Source organism: Podarcis bocagei, assembly GCF_964188305.1.
Source record: "Podarcis bocagei genome assembly, chromosome: 10".
Lineage (NCBI taxonomy): Eukaryota > Metazoa > Chordata > Lepidosauria > Squamata > Lacertidae > Podarcis > Podarcis bocagei.
Window position 1 is genome coordinate 5,087,296 of NC_138135.1, and position 8,986 is coordinate 5,096,281.

The 8,986-nt window shown below is 53.5% G+C and overlaps 2 protein-coding genes across 3 annotated transcripts in view; both read right to left on the minus strand.

Annotated features, from left to right (window-relative positions):
• The window catches only part of LOC308595607 (uncharacterized protein), a 191,814-nt gene that overhangs the window by 170,208 nt on the left and 12,620 nt on the right, over positions 1 to 8,986 (minus strand). The window lies entirely within an intron of this gene.
• LOC308595720 (uncharacterized protein) overlaps positions 1 to 8,986 on the minus strand; it is a 144,852-nt gene that overhangs the window by 88,197 nt on the left and 47,669 nt on the right. The window lies entirely within an intron of this gene.

Below are 8,986 nucleotides of genomic sequence, written 5' to 3' on the forward strand. Positions count from 1 at the left end.
GGGGAGGAGGAGGAGGTGCAGCGCATGTTGGAGGGATTTGGGGTTGTGGGCGCGGGGTGAGAGGAGGATGTACCAGGAAGGGAGGAATTGAGGAGGACGAAGGAGAGGAATGTTTTTCCCCTCCCTTCTTCCTTATGGGGATGAGGAGCGCGGGGGAGGGGCTGATCCCGGCAATTCAGCTGCAAAGTGGGGTCCCCCCCCCTACAATGTTTACATTGCAAAATCCTTCCCTCCCCCCGCCCCCCACGCCATGATCTTAGATCCATTCCATGTTTTAGGTATTGGTGCACATTGAGCAGCGGGTTGGGCTCTGTGACTCCTGTGTTACGGAGAAAATGGGGCTTGGGCTTTTGCACACACGCCCCCCCTCCCCCCCGACACCCAGGTAAAATTCATCCCTTGTGTCTCCGTCAGAGGCAACACAATGAGGCCAGGAAGAAAGCAAGGCAGCTGTTGATCTGTTTGCGCGCAGAGCCCCCCCCCCCATGCAAGGAGTGAAGCAGCCCAGAACTAAAGCGCGTTGCAATTTATACAGCCTAAGATAGTAGCCCCCCCCCCCGTCACAGAGTGAGCACCCCAAAAACATCTCCGTTTGCGCCACAAAATGCGTTGTACATGGAAATCAGATCAGAGTCCGAGTTCGTGTTTTGGCAACATGACAAGTCTGTCTGTCCGTCGGGATGCCTGACGATTCCTGCTCGCTGCCTTTTCCTGGCCAGCCTGAGAGATCACTGGAAAGGGCGGATTTCTTGACTCCAGAATCCATCATCGCAGACCCGTTTCATTCAGGCACAGAGATCTGCTCTTTGGACCAGTCTGCTTGGATCATGGGGATCATCAATGGATCATCCATGATGTCATACCCATCTCACGGGGGGGGGGCTCAGGAAGAATCTCCTGTCACGTGACTGGGGGAGTCTGGAGGCTGACGGGGGTCAGACAGGGCTGCTGTTTTGCTCTCCTTCCTATTTCAGCTCAGGTTTTCCTGGCAGAAGTTACATCTCATCAAGAAATGGGTGGGTTCGTTGAGGAAACGGGACTAAGCGAAAACATCCATTGAAAAGAGGCAAATGTGTATACTTTGTTACCACCCAGTGAGTTGTGTTGCAAAGGCCATTTGAAGAAAGGCTTCTATTGTATCACCTGCGGCTACATGCCGGAGTTTTGGTCTTTTTGTGGAAATGTGTCTGTGTAAATGCACTTATCCCTGTACATTTATAATGGCAAGACATTAAATCCCATGAGATCCACAAGCACCAAAACCATAAGCCCACATAGGAGTCCAAAAGCACAGAACGAAGCAGCCCTATCAAAAGCTGGATGTTTAACAACAACAACAACAACAACAACAAAATGTTTTTTGTACCCCACCCATCCAACTGGATTGCTCCAGCCACTCTGGGCAGCTTACAAAAGGATAGAAGAAAACATAACCCAACATAAAACATTAAAAGCTTCCCGATACAGAGCTGCTTTTAGGCGTCTATGGAGGTCGTATAATGGTTTATCTCATTGACATCTGGTGGGAGAGCGTTCCACAGGGCAGTCACGACAACCGAGATGGCTCTCTGTAACCTCACTTCTCGCAATGAGGGAACTGCCAGAAGGCCCTCGGAGCTGGACCTTATGCTTTTCATATAATCAGTTAGCCATATATCCATATATAACCATATATCCTTATAATGGTTTTTTTTATAATCCATGTTTGAATCATGAAGGCTTCTGCAGAGCTTAGGGCAGAATGCTTAGATTTGAAAAATCCAAAATGAACTCTGTCCCAGTTCTCTCCCCTTGTTCTTCTCAATGTCTCGCTAACCTAAGGGGGGAAGCAATAAATCTGCTGTGCTGGCATTTTCCTCCTGTCCAGACAGGGTCCTGAGCAGCTAAAAACAGGAAGATGCTAACCGCAAAATGTCCCTGTTTGGCAGATGTTGCGTAGGAGAGCTTAACGGCTGAATACAGTTCCTTTCTCCTTTTTATTAGGGGAAAGGTCGGACTAATGTTCAGACTGAAGAAAGCAGAAGTTGGGAGGGAACTCTTTACATGATCAGGGGGCAAGGCTTGAATGCACTCATCGGTTCTATTTTTGCTGCCATGTGCGATTGTATTCGATTATGTCATGATCTATGATGTATGTACTCAGGTATAAAGCCTCAGGGCGCTAGAGCTATGACGCCCAGTCTCTGGAAACGATTGCACTGGGTCAATTATTGCTTAGCAATAAATATCACTTTCTTTTTCTCCACTACTGCGTCTGTCAATTCTTGGACACAATTTGAGTGGGTCACAGGTACCTTAAAAATCCTTGCTACAAGGCGGCCCTCGGAGCTAGACCTCAGTGTCCGGGCTGAACTATGGGGGTGGAGACGCTCCTTCCCTTCTACTGGGCTGAGACCATTTAGGGCTTTCAAGGTCAGCACCAACACTTTGAATGGTGCTCGGAAACAGACCGGGAGCCAGTGAAGATTTCTTAGGACCCGTGTTCCAGCAGGGGCCATGTTATGTACTGAGTTGAATAGGATCCAAACTGCAGCAGTCTGACTGGTCCTAGAACAATAGGATCCAAAACGCAGCAGTCTGATTGGTCCTAGAACAATAGGATTCAGAATGCAGCAGTCTGATTGGTCCTAGAACAATGCAGCAGTATGATTGGTTGGCAGGAACCACCCAATCATTCTCCAGATAGAAGCGAATCCACAACCTGATTGGCTTACAGTAGAATTCCAGAATTAGCCAATCATGTGCAGCCCATTGTGTAAATAATGTATATAAAGCAGATACTTTGAGGGGACATTCATTCATTCCTCCTCACCACTATGAGCTGAATAAAGAGCATGAAATCACTTTGCGACTCTGTTTCACTGGTGATGAAGGTGGGATCCCGCTGAGCTGACTGCCACACACAGCACCGCAGCACTGCCACCTGCCGCACCGCTGCCTCGCACCGTTTATCCAGGCTTCAGCTCCAGGACACAAGGAACTCAGAATGGCAACTGACAGCAGCTTCTCGCCGTTCAACCCAGCATCCGGAGACTGGGAAGCGTACGCCTCCCATTTCACCTTCCTCCTAGAAGCCAAAGGGGTCACCGACGACAAAGACGCCAGGAAGAGGGCGATATTCTTCAGCATTTGCGGAGAGGAGACGTTTGAAATCGCCCAGGGTCTCCTTGCACCTGAAGACGTCGCTACTGTTCCATACAAAACAATAATGGAACAGCTGAAGGGGCACTTTTCGCTGCAGCCGTCAGTGGTGGCTCGTCGAAATGCCTTCTACGCAAAGCGGCAAGCCCCTGGGGAAACCATAACTGGGTTTGTGAACTGTCTCCGCCATGCCGCCCGGTTCTGCAACTTCTCAGAGCTGGAGAACATGCTTCGTGACCGCCTCGTCGGTGGCCTGAAGGATGAGAAGCTGCAACGACGCCTCTACGCTAAGAAGGACCTAACGTTCCAGGTCGCTCTGGAGGAGGCCCTGGCAACAGAAGCTGCCAAGAGGTCGACGCAAGAGGCACGGCCGAGCCTGCCATCCCAACCGAGGGTCCACCACGAAGACCTCACCGACGACTCAGGATCCGACAGGGAGGAGGTGCACCGAGTACAGCAGCGCACTCAAGCAGCGCACAAACCACAGCTGCCTCGACGAGAAGGAGGAAACTGCGCAAGCTGCGGGGAGAGTCACGAGAGGAGGACCTGCCGTTTCTGCAACGCAGAGTGCAGGCAGTGCAGAAAATCGGGACACATCGCCTGGGTGTGTCGGGCTCGGCCCACCTGACGCCAGGCATCAGATGACCAATCCAAGAGCCCCAGGTCCCGGGGCCCAACGCACCAAGGCAACGCGACGGAGCTCACGGACTTCCAGGTATACCAGTTGCCCCACCCGAACGTAGAGAAAATTTATGTAGAGGTACAGATAGAGGGGGCCCCATGCCGCATGGAGCTTGACACGAGTTCAACTCTATCCATAATCTCGGCAAGGACCTTAAGGAAACTGTGTCCTACTGGGGGTCCCAAACTCAGGCCGGCCCCATTCACCCTCCGGGACTTCCAGAAATGTAAGGTCCCCACAGTGGGGGTGGGGACCTTCAGGGTGCAATACCGAGGGTGGACACGGCAACTGGACTTGCTTGTGGTCAAGGGCCCCTACATTAGCTTACTGGGATTGGCATGGTTTGGACCACTGGGGCTAGCTGTCACCGGGGTGAACCACACTAGCTTACAAGTGGATGTGGACGCCATATGCAAGGAATTTCCGGAGGTTTTTGATGGGAAATTGGGACAGTATACAGCCCACCCCCCATTGCTCTACAGCTTGACCCCGCAGTATGAACGGTCAGGCTCAAGGCCCGCCGGGTCCCGTTCGCCCTGAAACCCCATATAGACGAGGAATTGGACCGGCTCATGGAGCAAGGCGTGCTGGAGCCGGTACCTAATGCCCCCTGGGAAACCCCAATCGTCACACCCGTCAAGCCTAATGGTTCGGTCCGCATCTGCACAGACTACAAATGTACCATAAACAAGGCCCTCACGGCCCATGCATACCCAGTGCCAGTGGTCAGCCATATCCTTGCCACCCTGGCTGGGTCGAAAATTTTTGGCAAGCTGGACTTGGCCCAAGCATATCAACAGCTGCCAGTAGATGAGGCCACAGCAGAGGCACAGACGATTGTGACGCACAGAGGAGCATTCAGGGTAAAGCAGCTGCAATTCGGTGTCAGTGTGGCACCAGGCATATTCCAGAATCTAACGGACTCGCTCCTTAAAGGGATTCCTGGCATCACCCCCTTTTTCTATGATGTGTTGATTGCCGGGCCCACACCAGAGGAGTTTGAGGACCGCCTCCGCACCATTTTGCACTGTTTCCAGACAGCAGGTCTTAAGGTGAAGCGGGAAAAATGTCTACTAGGAGTGCCTCAGGTGGACTTTCTGGGATTTATGGTGGACGCAGAAGGGGTCCACCCGACTGGGGACAAGGTACGGGCCATTTGTGATGCCCCATCGCCCAAGAGCAAGACTGAACTCCAGGCCTTCTTGGGACTATAGAACTTTTACCATTCCTTCCTTCCCCACAAGGCGGCGGTAGCGGAGCCCCTACACAGACTCCTGGACAAGCGGGCCCCTTGGGTGTGGGGCCAGTGCCAGGAGGCCGCATTCCAGGCAGTCAAGGACTTGCTTGTCTCAAACTCGGTCTTGGCACACTTCGACGAGAAGCTGCCGGTGGTGCTAGCATGCGACGCCTCGCCCTATGGCATTGGTGCTGTCCTGGGACACCAACTCCTGGATGGAAGAGAGGTACCGGTGGCATACTTTCCCCAGACACTCAACACAACTGAGCGGAACTACTCGCAAATCGACAAGGAGGGTCTGGCAATCGTGAAGGGAGTAAAAAAATTCCATGATTTCTTGTACGGGCGGCCCTTCACCGTGGTGACTGATCACAAGCCGTTGCTTGGCTTGTTTGCCCCCGAAAAGCAGACCCCCCAAGTGCTGTCTCCTCGTGTCCTCAGGTGGTCAATTTTCCTTGCCAGCTACCAGTATGCACTGATTTACCGCCCTGGGAAGGCGATGGGCCATGCGGACGCCCTCAGCAGGCTACCACTACTGGAAACAGGCCCCGACCCAGCACCTGCACAAGAGGTTATGAGCCTGGAGCTGCTTCCCAACCGCCCCATTCAGGCACAAGAAGTTGCACACCATTCCAAGAAAGATAGGGTCATCTCCCGGATCCTGGACTGGGTGTGGAGGGGATGGCCCAGCAGCAGCCCCAGGCCAGAATTCGCCGGCTACACAACCCGCAAACATGAACTGTCGGCCCACAAGGGGTGCCTGTTATGGGGAAGCAGGGTCGTTGTTCCCCAGCCCCTCCGCAAAAGGGTCCTCACATGCCTACACGAGACAGACCCAGGGGTAGTGAGAATGAAGGCCCTGGCCAGGAGTTATGTGTGGTGCCCGGGGATGGATGGAGAGATAGAAGCCTGGGTCAAACACTGCCAGGCCTGCCAAGAATGCCACCCAGATCCCCCAAGGGCCCCAGTCCAGTCCTGGGAGTCCGCCCGAGCACCATGGTCACGCCTGCATGTGGACTTCGCTGGCCCCTTTCAGGGGAAAACATTCTTCATAGTGGTGGACTCCTACACCAAATGGCTGGAAGTCGCACTGGTACCGTCCACTTCTACGTCTGCAGCCATCCAGGTACTTCGCAGGCTGTTTGCAACCCACGGGCTCCCTGACACTCTCGTCTCAGACAACGGGACTGCATTTACGTCAGGAGAATTCCAAACCTTCACAGCGCAGAACGCCATCCGCCACATCCTTTCGGCGCCATTCCACCCTGCCACAAATGGCCAAGCAGAACGCATGGTGCGGACCACCAAGGACACCCTTCGCCGCATGACGCAAGGGGACTGGGAGTACCGCCTTGCCACATTCCTCCTAGCACAGCACAGCACCCCCAGCTCAACGACTGGCCGGAGCCCCGCTGAACTACTAATGGGTCGGCGCCTTGCACTATGAGATGAATAAAGAGCATGAAATCACTTTGTGACTTTGAGTATATTTCAGACCAGGGGGCCAAAACTGAAAGTATCCCTTGCCGGAAGTAATCCATAAACCTCTCCTCCTCCGTCTTCTCGGGAAGCCATTGGTGCACGATGCTCAAGAGAGGGAGAGGCGTGAGTTGGGTGCGCTCGGCTTGCCAAGGGTTAAACAGAAACGAGCTAGATTCCTAGACAGGAAAGAAAGACGGGGAAGGCAGGGTCCTCCAGAGCGAAAGCCCAATCCCTCCCTTTCCTGCAAGAAGTCGGGCATGTGGGGGTCCCGTTGGTTCGGCTCTGCAGAGGCTGCCTGGGGGCGCCTGCTGGGATCTGGTGAGTCTCATCTCTCCCAGCATAGGGCCCATGGGGAGAGCGGGGGTCCCAGTGCTGCATGGCGAGAGGGGGCAAGTCAGGGTGGGGAGGGTCGCAGGAGGGCTGCAGCTCTGCTCTTCCTTTGCATGGATGCGCTGCTGGCCCCTTGGGGAGGGGTCTGGGGTCCAGGAGCGGGGAAATGCATGCAGAGAAACCCCATTCAGATGTATGGTTGTTGTTTAGTCGTTTAGTCATGACCCCCTGGACCAGAGCATGCCAGGCACTTCTGTCTTCCACTGCCTTATCTCCTCCTGGCTCCTGAGTATTGTTGGCCATACCTAGGAGTCCCTTAGGAGTCCTAAGGGACACGGGTGGAGCTGTGGGTTAAACCACTGAGCCTAGGACTTGCCGATCAGAAGGTTGGCGGTTCGAAGCCCCACCACGGGGTGAGCTCCCATTGCTCAGTCCCTGCTCCTGCCAACCTAGCAGTTTGAAAGGCACTTCAAAGTGCAAGTAGATAAATAGGTACCGCTACGGCGGGAAGGTAAACGGCGTTTCCGTGTGCTGCTCTGGTTCGCCAGAAGCGGCTTAGTCATGCTGGCCACATGACCCGGAAGCTGTATGCCGGCTCCCTCGGCCAGTAGAATGAGATGAGCGCCGCAACCCCAGAGTCGCCCGCGACTGGACCTAAAGGTCCCGGGTGCCTTTACCTTTAATAGGAGTTTTTATAGCCTTTGGAGGTACAGTGGTACCTCGGATTAAGAACTTAATTCGTTCCGGAGGTCCGTTCTTAACCTGAAACTGTTCTTAACCTGAAGCACCACTTTAGCTAATGAACCCTCCTGCTGCCGCCGCGCCTCCAGACCACGATTTCTGTTCTCATCCTGAAGCAAAGTTCTTAACCTGAGGTACTATTTCTGGGTTCGCGGAGTCTGTAACCTGAAGCGTCTGTAACCTGAAGCGTATGTAACCCGAGGTACCACTGTATACAACATTTGGTGCTGTGACTCGGATAAATTGAGGCTTTCTTTGAACCCACCCAGCTGTGGGTGCCTCAACTGAGGGAGCAGTGCCCCCCCCCAGCTCTCTGTGCATCTCAAGCAAGGGGGGCACCTCTGTGTGTTTTGCTCGCATTTAAATTGCACATTTTTTTGGGGGGGGGGAGCTGTCTTTTTGTGTGTCTTGCATTGACGCTTGTGTCTCCAGCTCAGTCAGGGGAGCTGGGCTGGAGGGCCAGCGCTCTCTCTCTCTCTCCCTCTGCGTTTGTGGACACCCCCCCCCCCTGGCAGCAGTGGACTGCCAGCTGTGGGGGCCTCAACCAGGCAACAGCAGACTCCCAGCTCTGTGAATGTCTATGTACTGTCTCAAGCTCAGCCAAGAGGGTTGTGAGGAAGGGGGGGGTGGAGTTTTCTCACTTTGTGTTTTGCTTGAAGGCTTTTGAAGTGTGACAAAACACCCTGGATGTTTGGAGCAGTTTGCATACTCAGACTCCTGGGTAGCAGTCCTCAGAGAGAACCCTACATAAGTTCAAAAGAAAATGTTGTACCTCACTGAGGATGCAGTGGGCTCTGGAGGAGGCAGAAGTAATCAAACCCCAAAAGAAAGAGCACTTTTCCAGAGGAGAGGCGAAAATGAAAGAACCGACCTGGCCCCCAACAGCTCCCATATCAGCCTTTAATTGGCCAGACCTAGGAGTTTTGATAGCCTTTGGAGGCATACAAGACCCGGACTCCGAGCCTTCTTCCCTTGGGTGTCCCCCAGCTGGTGCCTCCCACCCTTTCACCCAGCCAGTCCATGACAGCAAAAGCAGAAACAACAGTAAAATCAGTACAATAATAATATGCACACTGGTCCTCTGGCAGGAAGAATAATAACTTCTGGGACTATGAGAAAGGACTATTTTCCCTAAACCCCAGAATAAGCAGGAGCTCTGGGATTGCCCCATGGGGTTCGTGAGGGAAGATGGGCCCCCCAGGAGACTTCCCTGTTACCTGCAGCCCCTCCTTCCCCCTATTGCAATAAGGCTTGGGGGAAATCTCCCATTAAATTACAGCATTTTAAGTTTTCTTCAGAACATGTAGGAGGCAGGGAGAAGTTCTGGTGAAGAAGCAGTGTTTGGAGATAATGTGGTGGTGGGGGTGAGAGAG